This window comes from Oncorhynchus gorbuscha, linkage group LG15 (assembly GCF_021184085.1).
Source record: "Oncorhynchus gorbuscha isolate QuinsamMale2020 ecotype Even-year linkage group LG15, OgorEven_v1.0, whole genome shotgun sequence".
Classification (NCBI taxonomy): Eukaryota; Metazoa; Chordata; class Actinopteri; order Salmoniformes; family Salmonidae; genus Oncorhynchus; species Oncorhynchus gorbuscha.
Window position 1 is genome coordinate 64,729,769 of NC_060187.1, and position 18,977 is coordinate 64,748,745.

Genomic DNA, 18,977 nt, shown 5'->3' on the forward strand with positions numbered 1-18,977 from the left:
AGTCATGCTGACAAACAAACTCTTGTAAAACTGACTATCCTACCGATCCTTGACTTCGGCGATGTCATTTACAAAATAGCCTCCTCCACTCTACTCAGCAAATTGGGTGTAGTCTATCTCAGTGCCATCCGTTTTGTCACCAAAGCCCCATATACTACCAACCACTGCGACCTGTATGCTCTCGTTGGCTGGCCTTCACTACACATTCGTTGCCAAACCCACTGGCTCCAGGTAATCTTCAAGTCTCTGCTAGGTAAAGCCCCGCCTTATCTCAGCTCACTGGTCACCATAGCAGCACCCACCCGTAGCAAGCGCTCCAGCAGTTATATTTCACTGGTCACCCCCAAAGCCAATTCCTCCTTTTCCTCCTCATTTCCTTACAGTTCTCTGCTGCCAATGACTGGAACGAATTACAAAAATCACTGAAGTTGGAGACTCATATCTCCCTCACTAACTAAGCATCAGCTATCAAAGCAGTTTACAGATCTTTGCACCTGTACATAGCCCATCTGTATTTAGCCCATCCGTAAATAGCCCATCCAACTACCACATCCCCATATTGTTATTTATTTTATTTGTATATTTTTGCTCCTTTGCACCCCAATATCTCTACTTGCACATTCATCTTCTGCACATCTATCACTCCTGTGTTTATTTGCTAAAATGTTATTATTTCGCCACTAAGGCCTATTTATTGCCTTACCTCCCTACGTCATTTGCACACACTATATGGATGTTTCTATTGTATTATTGACTGTACGTTTGTTTATTCCATGCGTAACTCTGTGTTGGTTTTTGTCGCACTGCTTTGCTTTATCTTGGCCAGGTCGCAGTTGTAAATGAGAACTTGTTCTCAACTGGACTACCTGGTTAAATAAAGGCGAAATAAAAATAAATTTATAAAAGCAGTATGTAAACATTGTTAAAGTGACCAGTGATTCCATGTCTAGGGTTGAGTAACTGGGGGTAGCAGGCTAGTGATGGCTATCTAACAGTCTGATGGCCTTGAGATTGAAATTGTTTTTCAGTCTCTTGGTCCCAGCTTTGGTGCACCTGTACTGACCATGCCTTCTGAATGATAGCGGGGTGAACAGGCCGTGACTCGGTGGTTGATGATCTTTTTGGCCTTCCTGTGACATCGCTGTAGGTGTCTTGGAGGGCAGGCAGTGTGCCCCTGGTGATGCGTTGGGCAGACTGCACCACCCTCTGGAGAGCTCTGTTGTTGCAGGCGATGCAGTTGCCGTAACAGGCGGTGTTACAGCCCGACAGAATGCTCTCAATTGCGCATCTGTTAAAGTTTGTGAAGTTCATAGGGGCCAAGCCAAATTCCTTCAACCTCCTGAGGTAGAAGTGGTGCTGTTGCGCCTTCTTCACCACGCTGTCTGTGTTGGGTGCACAATTTCAGATCCTCAATGACGTGTACGACGAGGAACTTGAAGCTTTCCACCTTCTCCACTGCGGTCCCTTTGATGTGGATAGGGCCATGCTCCCTTTGCTTTTTCCTGAAGTCCACGATCAGGTCCTTCGTTTTGTTGAAGTTCTGGGGGAGGTTATTTCCCTGGTACCACTCCGCCAGGACCCTCACCTCCTCCCTGTAGGCTGTCTCATCATTGTTGGTACTCAGGCCTACTATGGTTGTGTTGTCTGCAAACTTAATGATTGAGTTGGAGGCGTGTGTGGCCACGCAGTCATGGGTGAACAGGGAGTACAGGAGGGGGCTGAGCATGCACCCTTGTGGGGCCCCAGTGTTGAGGATCAGTGAAGTGGAGATGTTATTTCCTACCTTCACCACCTGGGGGCCGGCCCATCAGGAAGTTCAAGACCCAGTTGCACAGGGTGGGGTTCAGACCCTGGGCCCTGAGCTTAATGATGAGCTTGGAGGGTACTATGGTGTTGAATGCCGAGCTGTAGTCGATGAACAGCATTCTCACATAGGTATTCCTCTTGTCCAGATGGGTTAGGGCAGTGTGCAGTGTGGTTGAGATTGCATCATCTGTGGACCTATTTGGGCGGTAAGCAAATTGGAGTGGGTCTAGGGTGTCAGGTAGGGTGGAGGTGATATGGTCCTTGACTAGTCTCTCAAAGCACTTCATGATGACGGAAGTGAGTGCTACGGGGCAGTAGTCGTTTAGCTCAGTTACCTTAGCTTTCTTGGGAACAGGAGCAATGGTGGCCCTCTTGAAGCATGTGGGAACAGCAGACTGGTATAGGGATTGATTGAATAAGTCCGTAAACACACCGGCCAGCTGGTCTGCGCATGCTCTGAGGGCGCGGCTGGGGATGCCGTCTGTGCCTGCAGCCTTGCGAGGGTTAACACGTTACTCACCTCGGCTGCAGTGAAGGAGAGTCCGCATGTTTTTGTTGCAGGCCGTGTCAGTGGCACTGTATTGTCCTCAAAACGGGCAAAAACGTTATTTAGTCTGCCTGGGAGCAAGACATCCTGGTCCGTGACTGGCCTGGTTTTCTTCTTGTAGTCCGTGATTGACTGTAGACCCTGCCACAGACCTTTTGTGTCTGAGCCGTTGAATTGAGATTCTACTTTGTCTCTATACTGACACTTAGCTTGTTTGATAGCCTTGTGGAGGGAATAGCTGCACTGTTTGTATTCGGTCATGTTACCAGTCACCTTGCCCTGATTAAAAGCAGTGGTTCGCGCTTTCAGTTTCACGCGAATGCTGCCATCAATCCACGGTTTCTGGTTAGGGAATGTTTTAATCGTTGCTATGGGAACGACATCTTCAACGCACGTTCTAATGAACTCGCACACCGAATCAGCGTATTCGTCAATGTTGTTATCTGACGCAATACGAAACATATCCCAGTCCACGTGATGGAAGCAGTCTTGGAGTGTGGAGTCAGCTTGGTCGGACCAGCGTTGGACAGACCTCAGCGTGGGAGCTTCTTGTTTTAGTTTCTGTCTGTAGGCAGTGATCAACAAAATGGAGTCGTGGTCAGCTTTTCCGAATGAAATACTGCAAAGTTCCTTAGGAGATAGAAGCAGAGTTGCCGTGTCTGTCGGCGCCATCTTTCCAGTCTCAAATCAATCTATATGAAGTTAAAGAGCTTCCAACAAGTTCACACACTCAGTGCTGAATACTACCGTTAGCTAGTGTGGTGAAATTCTAGCTAATAGCACTAGTGAGTTTTCATGATAGGGCAGTTTCTGTTCTCTTCTGCTGTGACTAGTGGGCTGAGTTCTGCAGCACAGCTGACCACTCTTTTGCAGCGTTATGGCATTGGCCAAATGTTACAAAGTAGCAAGGCACAGTGCCTGCTATCAGTCAGACACATAACTTTGGTGCCGTACAACTTCATCAGCAAGCTGGCAAACTACCTACTCTAATGGCCATTCACTGGTTGGCTCAGCTGATCGAGCATTGCCGTAGTAGCCAGTGGAGAGTGGAGAATTAGGAACTAGTGTTAGGCCATCATGATTCTTAGAGATGATTCTTCCACGTTTGTTTAGACAGATGGCTCCTGGCAACTGTATGTCACGTTAGAATGACGCCATCTTACGTGAGAAAATGCTGGAGAGTGTTCACCTCAATTAGGTCATTCTAATTCAGTTGCGTGCAAACTAAGTTCTGACACCAGTCCAAACCAGTAGTACCTCAATAAGTGTGCTGCCAGTGCTATTTTCCCCTTCCTCCTTTCTTTACTTCCTTCCTTCCTTCCTTCCTTTCTTCTTTTCCCCACAGCCATCTTCCTCAATGTTAAAGGAGGGCATCACCACACATGAATGTGCTGTGACAAATTGGCTTGGGGACAAGGCAGATGGTGACTGGGAGGGGACTGGTTGTCATGCCATTTGGTGACATAAATTGATCTCGCGGAGCGGAGCTCATGCTCCGCTTGTGTAATCCTGACTTGATAACCCCCCTGCATACACACTTTCTCACACACACCCCTCCCTGCCCCCATTACTATCAATGATGTGTGCAGTGGATGCGCGCGTAACCTGTCACAGGCTCTCCGCTCCGCTACCCTGGAAAAGAAGGGACAAGGAGGGATTTGACATAGACGAGTCAGACTAATGGTAGGTCTAGGAGACTCAGGGGTTTACAGCAATATGGGCACTGTACATGTCAGGATGTCAACAACGAGATGTTCTGTTTACACAGTTGCCGTTGTCGACATTTGAGCAACGAATTTGTGTCTTAATGTCCGAAGTCCCTGTGGACACTTCAAATAAATCCAGTTCCTTTGTTTCAACGCACATTGATGCATGTTGCTTACTTTTGATTCATGTGTCAATATTTTGCTTACAGATGCAGCTTTCGTATTTTGTAATTCGACAGACTCCTGCCTCAAAGTAGTTTTTCCTCTGTTCATTGGTACGATTTGCATTTATCATCTCAAACCGTAGCGTGGTGGGTGGGTGGGTGGCTGGCTGGCTTAGGATAAATGTGGGCTTTGGCTCTTTTCACCTGGAGCGTGATGGGATAACTTTCCCACGATGACTTAATATTCTGTGAACACAATGCGTTAAGCTCCGGATATTGATCCACAGATCATTGCATCCTGTGGGACTTTCCCCTGAGCATCTGTGGGATCTTCTGTGTGGGAATGCTAATGCCCCAACCTCGGCTGGTCCTTAGAGACCACGGGAGGCAACACAGTGGAGATGAGTGAGAAAGAAACGAGCTAGGCTGGAGAAGCGTTCACAATATCTCCTCTGTGTGTTCTTCCTCTCAAGGAATTAAATAGCGACGAAGCGAAAACTTTCAACTGTGTTGTTTTCATTTTGATTGCATTTTAATGTAGGCCTATAGGGAAGATAGGCCATGTGGAGATGTTCATATTGCAACATATCCTCTTTTTTATGTTCCTAACTTGTTTGATAAGATTAGTACAGATTTTCTCATTTGACCCCACATGGGACCCTGACCCCAAGTTTGGGAACAAATCCAATACAACTTATTACTGAGTACCACTCTCCATATTTTCAAACATAGTGATGGCTGCATCATGTTATTGTTATGCTTGTAATCGTTAAGGACTGGGGAGTTTTTCATGATAAAATAGAAATGGAATGCAGCTAAGCACAGGCAGAATCCTAGAGGAAAACCTGGTTCAGTCTGCTTTCCACCAGACAGGTGGAGTTGAATTCACCTTTCAGCAGGACAATAAACTAAAAGGCCAAATTTTCACTGGAGTTGCTTACCAAAAAGACAATGGGTGTCCCTGACTGGCAGAGTTACAGTTCTGACTAAATCTGCTTGAAAATCTATGGCAAGACCTTAGTGGTTGTCTAGCTCTTAGAGACCTACCCAGAAAGACTTATACAGCCTTAATCGCTGCCAACGGTGCTTCTACAAAGTATTTACTTAGGGGTGTGAATACTTGTGTAAATTAGGTAATTCTCTTTCATTTTCATTAAATTTGTTAAAATTGGAAAAAATGTCACTTTTTCATTATGGGTGTGTAAGTTTTGAATTTGGGCTGTAACACAACAAAATGTGGAATAAGTAAAATAACTGCCCTCGGCCTGTGCCGCAAGAGGGCCGAGTTAGCTGTTTGTGAGAGTGGTGAATGTGCTGTTAAAAAGGCAAATCTGGGAGGCAAATCAGGGGGATGCAGGTTATCATAATGAACAAACCACTGTTCACAATTCCACTTGTTCGCAAAGACAGGCGCGATTAGAATGTTCAAATAAATTATTCTTCTGAGCTTTGACGAATGCCAGGAACAATATTTAGATGTTGACCTGTAATTGACCCATATTCTATTTTCTTTATTGTGTACAAAATCATATATTTTTATTTTAATACAAAAAATTGAGGTCCAACCCTTGGTGTCCTCATATATAGTTACGGACATGCTCTGCTTTTGTACTTTGCTGAGTTCGAAGTAACTTGGCGGCCATTTTCCTTCCACATGGAATGTTAAAGGGGCCAAAACTTCACACAGCATGGAATTTTTTATGAGGTGTCCTCTCAGACACTCCATGCTGTAGGGTTCGATCCAAACCTCTCTCACACACACACACACACACGCACACGCACACGCACACACACACCCTTAAGTACTTAAGCTGTGAGGAGACAAGCAGCACTCCCTCTGTGATAACAGCTCTACTGTCAACAAGAATATCTGCAGACCTTACTCCCCCAAACCCTAGGACTTGCTCACTCTGTAAAATCTTGCCAAATGAAAGCTGCAGGCAGAGACATGTAAATAAATCCTCTCACCAAAGTGGAAGAGAAATGCCTCTACAACCACAGAATGAGTTCTACAATGTCAACAGCAGGGCTAGTTATGTATGGCCTATCTGACCTCCACTACCCTCTGTCCTACTCTCACTCCTCTTCTACTTTCCTCCTCTCCCCACGGTCAGGTCTGGATGAAGACATCAGTCAGGTAGGAGATTCAGGTTTCCTGATTGTGTTTTGCTATACCCCACTAAACCACCTCCCAGGGTGATTCTTTGCCAGGTCTAAATAAATACTGAAAGTGCTCTCATTTCAGAAGGTGCTTGTTGGCTCTAAAAGTAGGAGTCCTGGTTTTGTTGCAGATTTAGAAAGTCCTAAAGCCTTTGCAATGTTTTACGTTAAACTAATGAAAGACAATTCAGTAGATTAATGAATGCAGGTTTGCCTTTAACTATCTACTGTAAGGTAATGGGACTTCCTTGTTTTTGCCATTCGACTTAAGACATGTACTGAGCTTTCTTGGAATGTAACTTCATGTATGCAAATGTGTTCAGCTATTGAATAATGTACACTTTGAGGGAAAACATCTAAATTCATTTAATCATCCTAAAGTTCATATTTGCTTATTAAAATTACATCACTTTCACCCTTCAGATAACTCCTGAATAAATTCAAATTGATTTACTTGGACAGTTGGCTGTCATCCAAAATAGCTACTTTAGTTTTAATAGGAAGTCCTTTTTTTAAGCTTTTGGCTGTTTGCACTTGTCATCTTGACATTGTCCCTTGTCTGTGCTTTTTCAGTGCAGGGCATCGAGGTGAACCTAGAATGCTTTTCAAATCTACATAATTGGTGGGCGCACATGCATGCACACACGCACACGTGCGCGCACTGTCCTTAAAGTACAGTACATTCTGAGAGAGTAGGAATTCTGATTTGATGTTGAACATTAGAACATGAGTGTGGGTGAAGTCTTTCATCTGCCATCTGCATTATCATGTCATTATTGTCAACATTAATCCGCATCAGCCTGTTTCACATCTGACCTTGATTGACTTGACTACATACACCCTTGGCTTGGCTGCCTATGAGGCTAGAGCAAGTTAAAACAAATAAAAATGAAAAATAATATTTTGTTGGACATAACAACCAGGAAATCAGCTACAAGTGACTTTATTTTTAGAAATCTGTTCCCAAGCATTCCTACGCATAATAGAGAAACACGTGATCATATATAAATGTACGCAAGGTTTGAAAATATTGTTTTAGTCAAACATTGAGATTCTCAATGAAATTAGTGGATTCGGCTATTTCAGCCACAGCCGTTGCTGACAGGAGTATAAAATTGAGCAAACAGCCATCTTCATAGACCAACATTTGGCAGTAGAATGGCCTCACTGAAGAGACTTTCAACGTGGCACCGTCATAGGATGCCACCTTTCCGATAAGTCAGTTCATCAAATGTCTGCCCTGCTAGAGTTGTCCCGGTCAACTGTAAGTGCTGTTATTGTGAAGTGGAAATATCTAGGAGCAACAACGGCTCAGCAGCAAAATGGTAGGCCACACAAACTCACAGAATGGGACCGCTGAAGCGCATAGCCTGTAAAAATTGTCTGACCTTACCGAGTTACTGCCTCTGGAAGTAACGTCAGCACAATAACTATTTGTCAGGAGCTTCATTACATGGGTTTCCATGGCCACGCAGCCGTACACAAGTCTTAAGATCACCATGCACAATGCCAAGCGTTAGCTGGAGTGGTGTAAAACTCGCCGCCATTGGATTCTGGAGCAGTGGAAACTCGTTTTCCGGAGTGATGATTCACACTTCACCATCTGGCAGTCCGATGGAAGAATCTGGGTTTGGCAAATGCCGAGAGAACGCTACCTGCCCGAATGTATAGTGCCATCTGTAAAGTTTGGTGAAGGAGGAATAATGGCCTGGGCTGTTTTTCATGTTTCGGGCTAGGTCCCTTAGCTCCACTGAAGGGAAATCTTAATGCTACAGCATACAATGACATTCCAGATGATTCTGTGCTTCCAACTTTGTGGCAACAGTTTGGGGAAGGCCCTCACCTGTTTCAGCATGACAATGCACCCGTGCGCAAAGCGAGGTCCATAAAGAAATTATTTGTCGACATCGTTGTGGAAGAACTTGACTGGCCTGCACATAGCCCTGACCTCAACCCCATTGAACATCTTTGGGATGAATTGGAAAGTCGACTGCGAGCCAGGCTTAATTGCCCAAAATCCGTGCCCGACCTCACAAATGCTCTTGTGGCTGAATGGAAGCGAGTCCCCACAACAATGTTCCAACATCTGTTATATGTTCCAACGCTGTTATAGCAGCGAAGGGGAGACCAACTACATATTAATGCACCTAATTTTGGAATGAGATGTTCGACGAGCTGGTGTCCACATACTTTTGGTCATGTAGTGTATCTGTTTGGGCTTCTTGCGGTCAATTTGCTGTCTACAAATGATTTGTATTTATGTTCCGGCCCCCTGACCATCTGCTAGTTGATGTTCCCTGGGCTATAGGGATAGAGGACTTTCCCTCTATCGTCTGTATATTTTCAGTTTGTTAAATGCCACTAAAAGATGTAAATATAATGAGACTCCTATGGGTCAGAGTAACTCAGTTATGAACTTTTTGCTACCCAGGAATGTGTGTGATGAAGCTCAGTACTGGATGCAGGCAGCCAACCGGCTCAGAGCACGGCTGTATCAGTCCAGGACTCAAAGCTTTGGGTCTAAAGGACACAATGTGGTCCATCACTGAGCTCTGATTAAAAGTGTGCGTGTCATGGACAGGGCAGTGGTGACATATGGCTGTTGAGCTTTAGCACACAGAAAATACATCTGCACTGCCAATCCCAGGAATGAAGAAAAAAATAACAGAGATGAAAGTGTATCTCTACCCGGGAGAGAGACTAAATCCATGAGCAAGGCAAATTTATATGGCACAGGGATGTAACGTAATGGAAGGTAGTCGTCACTATTGCTACTTCCAGACTTTAATTGACATGGCATTTCAACACAAAGGAAGCTACTTTACAGTATGATTAGTAGTTTTTAATAGGATAAACTCAAATGTAATTGTTACCTCTCCCAAAATAAATAATATTGCTATAGTTTCTACTCTGGAAGACAATTTGAACATTGGATCATTTTTATTTGTGCTGTAACCATCCCTGGGCCTTGTTAGAGATGTCAGTCTGTTTCGATAGTTCAGTTTCAATCGTAGGGTTATGGTGTAAGAGACCCGACTTGCAAAGTCAACCTTCGCTTTACAAGGCATCACTTGCTATTTGGGGATTTTATGAACCCTAACGTCCAGGCGTAGCACTGCATGGAATGTTTTGACGGGTTCTTTTAAAAGTGTGTGTGTGTGTGTGTGTGCGTGTGTGTGTGCACAGTTTCAAATGGATTTGAATTGGATGAATGCCAGACAACAAATTTCAAAGATTTAAAAGGGAAAAAATGGGTGCAGTCATGATATGTACATTTTATTGCGTGTTTACACATTTTGACTTTGCGCTAATGTAGTCTGTTGGGCAGATTTGTGTAAATAAACATTAAAACTATCAGGAGCTGTTTTATAGCATGTAGAGTTGAGTTATTTTCAAAGTAATATTGACCATCCATATAATTCAATGTAAGACCTGGGTCAGATTGAGAAGTAAACCATGAATATTATATTTAGAAAGTTATTTCAAGTACACAATCCATTAAAATCTATTTTGATGTCACCTTAATGACAACTTGAAAATCTAATATCCTGGCACACTTTATTTGGAACACCTATTTAGGAAAAGTTCATTTGCACCCCAGTACCATATTGGTTAATTTGACTCCTTAGACATCCACAATCACCAAGCAGGGACCTGTTTATAGTGTCGTCTTATAGCTTTAAAAATATCTCACTCCATTTAGATTTAGCTCGTTAATTTTCTAACGTGATGATTTGTAGAGCAGATACTGCAAAGGGCATCTATTTTAAAAACTCTTCTCATATCCTTCTTAGTTGTGCGGAATGCGTCGCACCACTTTCTATTGCAGTACAATGCCGTCTCCATTCCGGAGGACTTTTCCTATTCGAAAATAAATTCAATTCAAAACATGATGCAATTCAACATCAAGGTCAAGATAGCAGTATAGCGTCGCCACATTTCACATGAGGGGGGAAAGTCAACCTCTAAGTGAGCAAATGGGGTCGGTGATGAGGCAGCCCAGGAATAGTTTGACAAACCCTATCACCCGAGACAAATTAAAAGTGTCACTGACCTGTACGTGGCTGTTCTCACATTTCCTGTGATGTTCCATGATAAGCCAGAGCTGATATGAACAACTGCCAACAAAGGGCTGCCTGCCTGCCCGTTGAGCAGTGGCGAGAGGAGGCTTAGGGAAGACGGGGTAACAGGACACCTCCAAGTATTGATTGGAGCAGAGCAGACGTCCAGACGACCCACAGGTCGTTCTGCGGCTGGCTGCTGCTATAGCTGTGGCTGTCTGTACCTTGAAGGGAGCATTTGAGAAACCTGACACAACACACAAAGCAAAAACACACGTTCACTTCCTATATACACTGAGTATACCAAACATTGAGAACACCTTCCTAATAATGAGTTGCCCCCGCTTTTGCTCTCAGAACAGTCTCAATTCGTCGGGCATGGACTCTACATGGTGTCGAAAGTGTTCCACGGGGATGCTGGCCTATGTTGACTCCAATACTTTCCATAGTTCTCAAGTTGGCTGGATATCCTTTGGGTGGTGGACCATTCTTGAAACACATGGGGAAACTTCTGAGTGTGAAAAATCCAGCAGCGTTGCAGTTCTTGACACAAACAGGTGTGCCTGGCACCTACTACCAGACCCCATTGAAAGGCACTTACATTTTTTGTCTTGCCCATTCGCCCTCTGAATGGCGCACACACACAATCCATGTCTCAAGGTTTAAAAATCCTTCTTTAACCTGTCTTCTCCCCTTATACACTGATTTGAATTGGATTTAACAAGTGACATCAATAAGGGATCATAGCAGTTAGTCTGGCATGGAAAGAGCAGATGTTCTTGTATACTCACTGTATGTACACACCTACAGAGCATTTCACCATGACACACAGAAGGAGATTATTATCAACCTCTTTTACACACCCTCACAGTTGTACATTTGCCACACACGTTCCCTTTGTACACAACAAAACACAGACAATAGATACAGACACACACTCTGCGCGGTGTCACCACAGCCACAAGAGTAATAGCCTCCGGTTCCCTCCTGCACGCAGACTAATGAGAATCTCAAATACGACAAGCAGAGTGCATTTATCACGCACTCACACTTAATGACACCATCGCCCAGGCTTAACGGCACCCATACACCACTATCTAGCCTGTTGTAGATGGGCCTGTTGGTCTCTTATCTTTTCCATTACGGCTGCCTGCTCATACCTTCCCAGCAGTGGAGGCTGCTGAGGGGAGGACGGCTCATAATAATGACTTGAAAGGAGCAAATGGATTGGCATGTATTTGATACCATTCCACTAATTCTGCTCCAGCCATTACCACGAGCCTGTCCTCCCCAATTAAGGTGCCACCAACCTCCTGTGCTTCCCAGGGCTGCTGAGGGAGAGAAGAAGTTCGTAGTGGGGGGTGGTAAGTCGGGGGGACGCTGGAAGCAACAGACAGCTTTTGTTTTCCTCCAACTCTCTCACTCTCTCTGTTTTTCTGTCCATCTTTCATTCTCACTCTCGCCCTGTGGATTTGTCTGGTCTCTCTTTGTGCCTGCCGCGTTTCGCTTTTTGACTTCAGGACAACAAATGCAGATGCGTGTTTGTGCCTGGACGTAGGAGCAGCGGGAGGCTCGACAGCAAAACTACATACGGCGCTTTGATCCACACTGTGACTGTTGTTTGTTTTGTTTGAGAGTGGGCAGCGTTCTACACAATGGCTCTCACCTCATCTCGACCCTAACGGAATGTCTGTCAAGAATGACCAGGCTGGTTTATTGTTTTCTATACATCTGAAACAAAGGGCTGCTGCATTGTACAGTATTTAGCTTGATAACTCATTGATCGTGCTTTGTGAACTGTAGACATACTGGGTTATTTTATGGCTGGTTGTGACATCTACATAAGTGTCAAAACCCACATTTATTCCCAAAAAAATTCCCTCCCTTTTTTCTAAGTGTTGTTGTTGTCGTGAATTATTTTGTCCATTTTTTTTTCCGCCATCATATTTTAGATAACTTGTAGAAAAGACACTTTATGCCACTGTCAAGAAGCATTATGACCATCATAATCATATGAGCCAGATAGACCTATCACGTACATGCCCTTATGTCAGTCATCAGTTAAAAAGAGGGTGTCTTGTCCTGCTCCTGAAATCTGTTTATGCATTCATCCCAGTCATCAGCAACAGAGCATTGGGCTAGGTGCACGTCTGATTTGTGTGCCATCGCAATAATAATTCAATATGGTCAATATCTGAAAATTGTATGTAACATACTGTGGACAAGTAGGCTATGGTGTAATGGAATGTTTTTGCCTTATGTAGGTGTCATAACCAGCCACAAAATAATGCTATATATGTCACAACTGGTCTGAATATGTGTAATGACAGTGTTATGCCCATATTATGACAAGTTATGTCAGCTGTTATGACATGGTTATGGCCGTGTCATTACATGTTATTACGCTAGGTGTCATGTAAAGTGTTACCGAAAATGATTTGAACTCTAATTAGTTGGACTTCTAAGCAACTCCGGAACCCCTTTAACGACTTTTGGGATTTAGCCCGAAAGATAAGAGCTTATCCTCCCTAAGGGCTGCAGGATCTACAGTATCTGCACTGTGATCAGAGACTCTCTTTAACAGCTCAGAGACACACTTACACACACACACTCCAACCCTCAGTCTCCATGCCCATACTTAACCTTAGTCAACAATCTGTAGACTAGAGAAAGCATTGTTGGTACCAACTAGTAGGGCCGGGACGATACCAGCATCGTAATATTTTTTCCATGGCAAAAATGAAAACACCAAGCAGACAAAAACACTTTGATCCTTTAAAATCCTGCTGTATTTAAAATATTGTGTGCTGTAGCTTGGGAAATGAATAAATGTGACTACTCTGGATGACAACATAATGTTTGTTTCCAACATTAGGACTGTTTTCCTGAAGAAGTTACATCCTGTTCATGTTTTGTTTCCTTGCCACGATACAAACGAGTATCGCCATACTGGTATGCCGGTCCTGCTCCTCAATGACTCCTTTCTCTTCTAGTGCACCTCTAGCTCTGGTCTGGTGCCCTTCTAGCTCTGGTCTGGGCTAGAGTCATGAGATCCATTGTTTACTGTAATACACTATCCAGACATAAAATATGTCCTAAAATAAAAATCATGAATAGTGTTATTCTAGTGTGCCTGTTTTGTTAGCTGTTGTTGTTTTTGCACCTTAACCCCTCAATGTTGTGTGGAGCTGTCAGTACATCTGCTGAACTGAGATTGAGTGGGAGGATTGATTGCCTGGCTGATTTCAGATCAGTGCACTGCGAGGTCACAGATATCATCCTCATTTACAGCGACTGGTTCTTTCTCAGCACAACAGGGCGAGACTACATGTCCCCAGGACATAGTCTTGTCAGACAGGTCTGCGCTACCAACCCAAGCATTTTGATAGTACTTCAGACTGACACAATGTAGCCTTCAGCACACCGAGAAGAGCCTCACTTCACATTCTGTGTATGAGCAGCCAATGGTCATGGACTTTCTTGAGCTGAGAAAGAAGTGCCACAGCAATAACATGAGATATATGGAGCAAAAAGCCCCTGGGGTCTCGGGGATGCCTCTCGATGATGTCATCAGTTGTGAGAAGGCGTTAATGATGTCCGGTTCATCCACTGAGACCATAACCCCGAACGTAGGGAGGCCCTGATAACCCTATGCTCGCTCGCTCGCTCTCGCACTCTCTTTCTCTCCTGACTCTCCCTCAGGCAGTGTGTGATGGTGTTGTTAAGAGTGGCAGCCTGGTGGATCTGAATGGGGAGGGGTTTGATTATGGGATGCATGTTGGGAATGGGGACTGTTTGTAGCCAAGACAATGATAAAGTGTTTAATCTCCACAGGAACAGTGAAGCACGCAGGCATGATAATACCATTACAGCGAGGAGCATAGTCTCCAGAACCCCTCCGCCGCTCCTCACCTGATTTATATGTCCCTTCATCAGCTTCGACTTCTCAGATTGGAAAATCTTTCATTTATTAAAGAGGTTGCGCCAGCTGCTAAAGAACATACTGTTGTCACCAACCCGTCTTGCGTACCCACTTCTTTTTTTAATTGATGATATTTTCGGGTAATGTGACAAGGATGGATCTGGTGGGTGACGGCAGTGTGATTGCGGACGCTATTTATCTTCCTTTCACAACTACTCTGTCTCTAATGTTACGCCTGAGTCCTTGACTAGGTGCTTTCTACATGTTTTCATACGTGTCATTGTGTGCTTGTCCTGCATCCTAAGGGCTCTATCTATGGCTCTGACAAACATGGTACAGGTCCTTCAAACAGAATGAAAGATATATATATATATATATCTTTAATATATATATATATTAAATTGGCACAATGCGCCTGAGATGAGTAAATTCACTACCTCTAAAGTTCACTCGCAAATGAAACCTCCGGAACACCGTGACACTCAAAATTCACTTCGATAATTCATGTCTTCCAACTTTCAGAATTGGAATGCAGAGATTGAAGTGCAAACAGTGCACCCATCTAATTGGTGCCTGGGGAGGATCCATTTGCTGGAGAGCATAGAGAAAGATGGAGATCAAAGAGCTTTCTGTTAATAGAGATGTCGCATTCTCTCATTGTTCCCCACCTTAAATATGGAGACGGATACAAAGGCATCATGAGAGCATCATCACAGCAGTCCTCAGCTCAAGCACCATTCAGTGCCTTAAAGAAAGGTTGCTCTCATACATGTTTTAAAACATTTTATTTACTTAATTGACCCCGTTTCTAAGGGGCTCAGTCTCAATACCTCTCCTTGTAATGCCATGGTATAGAAGGGTAGAAAGAAAATAGCAAAGAACACTCTGTCTCCTTCTTGAATTGTTACTTTCGCTATGTTAGAACATTAGTTATTAAACCTACTGTACAGTTCAAGGTTTCCAATAACTGTAAACTTTGTTTCTTCTATTTCTCATCACTCTCCAGTGAGCATAATTATTGTTGTCCTTCAGAATCATTCTGGCACCGATGCGCTGATAGACAGGCTTTATTTCTGCACTGGCAGCAGAACGAGGGCTCGCCAAGCCATAGAACCACCGCAGTGCCTAATCAGAGCCGTGTGATGAGGGGGATCAGCACCACACATACACACACACACACTCTCTCACTCTCAACGAGCCCAAATCTAATCACAGGGAGGCAGACCAGCCGCTTAGCTCGGCCACCCCGCCCATTAGCTTGCACCGCCACCCAAGGGGCCCTGGCACCAGCAGGAAGACACATCTCCACCCCGCTGCTGCTCTGTACTGTACCACCAAGGCTGAACTCAGGGGTCCTAAGTGATAGGAGGGTCCAGGGCTAGCCCCCCCCCCCCCCTGGTGGTAATAAAGAGCCACTGGAGAACGCTGAGCGATCGGCAACCTGATGAGCACTGACAGCGCTGCTTATTCACCTCATCCTCTCCTCCCGTTCTACTCTCTCTCGCTTATATTGGTGTGGCGCGTTTCATCTTTCCCAGCAGGAGTGTTTTGAATAGCATCTTCATCTGGCTGCTCTCTCTCCTCCACCCTCCTCTCATCTCCTCTCCCCTCCGGGCGGTCGGCAGTTCTGGTGAAATAATAATAGGCTCCGCTGGTACTATAGTCTACAAAGCGTAGTGGGAGGGAGCACTATCTCTTCCTATTGTTGACCTGTCAGAGGAGAGGACACTGCACGACAGCAGCGTTGTTTGCCATATTTGTATATTGTGCATAAAAGCGATGCCTTGAATACTGCTGACGTTGATGTTGAAGATAAGTTTAGTGTCAATACTGACAGTTTTGCTATTGTTTAAACTTAATTTAGCTCTATGACTGTGTCTTTTTTTGTTCTACCACCCGCATCAACACTGAAATATTAAAGCTGTTGACATACTGCATGTTATGATATAATTGTATGTCATACTGGTGAGCCTGTTATTTTTAAGCATGTACTGTGGGAGTTAAACTGTTGCTTTGTGAATTCAAGCTCTCAGAATTGTAAGCTTCTCAAAAGCTGTCACTCCTGCTTGCAATGCAACTCTCTTCACCTTTTGACTTGTCCCAAACAACTGCCCTCTCCAGGTTTGAGAAAGTGCACTACTGCAATTGATAAAGAGCTTCACTGCCCTTCCCAATCTGACTCATCCACAATCCCTCCACAATCCTTTCTCCACGGTGCTAGATAACCAAACACTTTCCCACCCACCTTTAAAACACCCCTGAGGGGAATGTTTCTGAAGACTGGCCAGGTCACTCTCTGCACGGGATGGCTCCTGCTGTGTGCTGTTGGTTCTGGAGGCGGCTGGTTTGGAGTACTGAAATAAATATGTAAAAATAGAAACACACACACACACACAATGACACCTCAACAAAAAAACGTAAACACAGACTCCTGTTCCCCCGCCTGGGTCTGTAGCAGCAGCCTTTGAGGATCCAATTATGATGCCCTTGAGGGAATGACAGTGCTGGAGTTTCTGTCAATAGAGGTTCAGGTAGTGTTTCTCAATAACACTTTGAATTATTGATGATGGGGAGATTGAGAGGAGGTAGATAACATTCTGTTTTAGTTATGAGGTGGAGACGACGGGAGGAGGGTCGAGGAGGGAGCTTGAACGACATCTGCATTTTCCTGACAGTAGGTCTGATGAGGTGACCCGGGGTTACACTCATCCGAAGATGTCACACTAGAAACAGTAGAGGAAAATTGAGATGGCTAGATAGATGGATACTGTGGCTGGATGGATACTGTGGATGAATGGATACTGTAGATGGATAGACAGAGAGAGGGGTTTTCCAGTGAATTACAGGGCTTGTCTGAAGATAAAAACTAAATAATGAATATGAGGCAGACAAATGAAGAGGATAACCTTAGTGTGTGTCTGATCCGTCTCTCGCTGATAGCCTTTGGGGCTTTTTTCATCTCAAGTAGACAGAAAGACGATGGATGACGCTCTCAGCGGTTCTCCCGATCGATCGGACGACCGTCTCAGTGTCTGTGTCTCGCATAGATCCCTGTCTGAAGGCTGGCCAGCTCAACCCGCTGTGGCGGGATGCCTTACAGGTTTAGGCCCAGACTGGTGGCAGAGGCACTTTTCTCAGAGATTAATACCAGTAAACAGAAAGTAATGGGTGCCAGTTATATTTCTATGTATCACTGCTGTAGTGTGTTTGAGTTGTCAACATCTCTCGGGTCCTTGAACATTGGTGAGATATTTCAAACCAATGTTTAGATGCTCCCTTTCAGTCTCATTTTTATAGAGCTCTCAGCCCACGGTTACTGAACCTTTGCATGGACTTTGTACAGTATCACTTCTTCCTGTCGTACAACTTTAGTTGATTCTCACTGTCAACATGATTCAGCCCAACATCATTCCTAGAGAGAGGAGCTGGTGGGGATGAGTTGGAGGCTTGATGCGCTGCCCGTGGTTGACAAACGGGCTTTAATCTGTGGGGACTCTTCCATGTGGACGGCGTAGAGCACTCCTCCGTAGGGTGACAATAGATGGCCCATCTCACAGGACGACCCGTCACTTTGTCTGAACCCTATGGGTGAGGAGGGCATCACAGCATCCCTTTTGGGCAAGTTGAGTGGCAGTGATGGCAGGGAGGGTCCTGACCTCCACTGACAGACACATCTCACCCTGGATGCCATGGTGCCCCGCATCTCCGCTCCCCTCTCCCAAACTCTTTCCTCCTGCCCATGCAACTGTCAGATAAAGACTATAAGGAGAGATTCCACGACACTGCCACCATCCGTTTGAAATGCAGATTCCAGAACTAAGGGACTATAGGGACCAAAAGGAAAGCAGCCAGCCGTCATTCTCTCTTGACCCAGCATGCTAATAGGGCTTTCAGAATGTTGTCACTGAGGCCTCCCTTGAGCCGCTCTCATGTTGCTACTGCAGGGCCTCTGAAATTCCCCATCAACTTCAACTGACATGTTGTTATTCAACAGCAAGTTTAAGTTTCTGACCCTCATCTAGATCAAGTGTTGACTTCATTCACAGGACTTGGCCTGTCAAAGCCTGCCGATATTGCAACTCTGACACTGACATCCAACATTGTTGCACTCCTGCCCCAACTGAAAGTGGAATTCAGAAGTAACTGATAAAGAAGTGTTTAAAACTACTGTGAAAGTAGTTAAACCAGCAGAGGCTATAAATGTCCTGAAGCCTGCTGGCCTTGCTGGATGTGGTTGAACTTGTAGAGGTGCTTTCAAAGACTCTAGTAAGTTAATTTATGAGCAACAGTAGGATGAACTCCAAGCACCACCGGCATGTAGCAGTCATCTGAAAATCACCCGTATCCTGCGGGGTCTGTTCCCCAATTATTGTCCAATGCTCCTTGATCCCAATTCCAATTTGCCTCGGCGGCGTCCATGTGGTTAGCCATTGGATATCTAATTAGCGAAGTTCCTCTTTCTGAGGGGCTCATGTAGAGAGTTGAAAGGGCCCTCGGGCAGAAGAGGGGCTTGTTGAGAAGTAGCATCTAACACAAAGTCTACAGAGAGGCGGAGAGTTGAGAATTCAGAGTTATAGGAGGAGCATCATACTTCCTGAAACCCGTAGGTGA

General features: G+C 44.7%; 1 protein-coding gene across 4 annotated transcripts in view; it reads left to right on the forward strand.

Moving 5' to 3' along the window:
- Nucleotides 1-18,977, forward strand: part of LOC123997764 (semaphorin-6D-like) — a 132,333-nt gene that overhangs the window by 66,568 nt on the left and 46,788 nt on the right. Inside the window, exon 4 of one of the 4 annotated variants that reach the window (XM_046302296.1) lies at nt 6,338-6,360. The exons of the other annotated variants lie outside the window; for them this stretch is intronic. The gene's annotated coding sequence lies outside the window, so the exon portion shown is untranslated. The remainder of the gene's footprint in view (nt 1-6,337; nt 6,361-18,977) is intronic. 4 annotated transcript variants of the gene reach the window in all.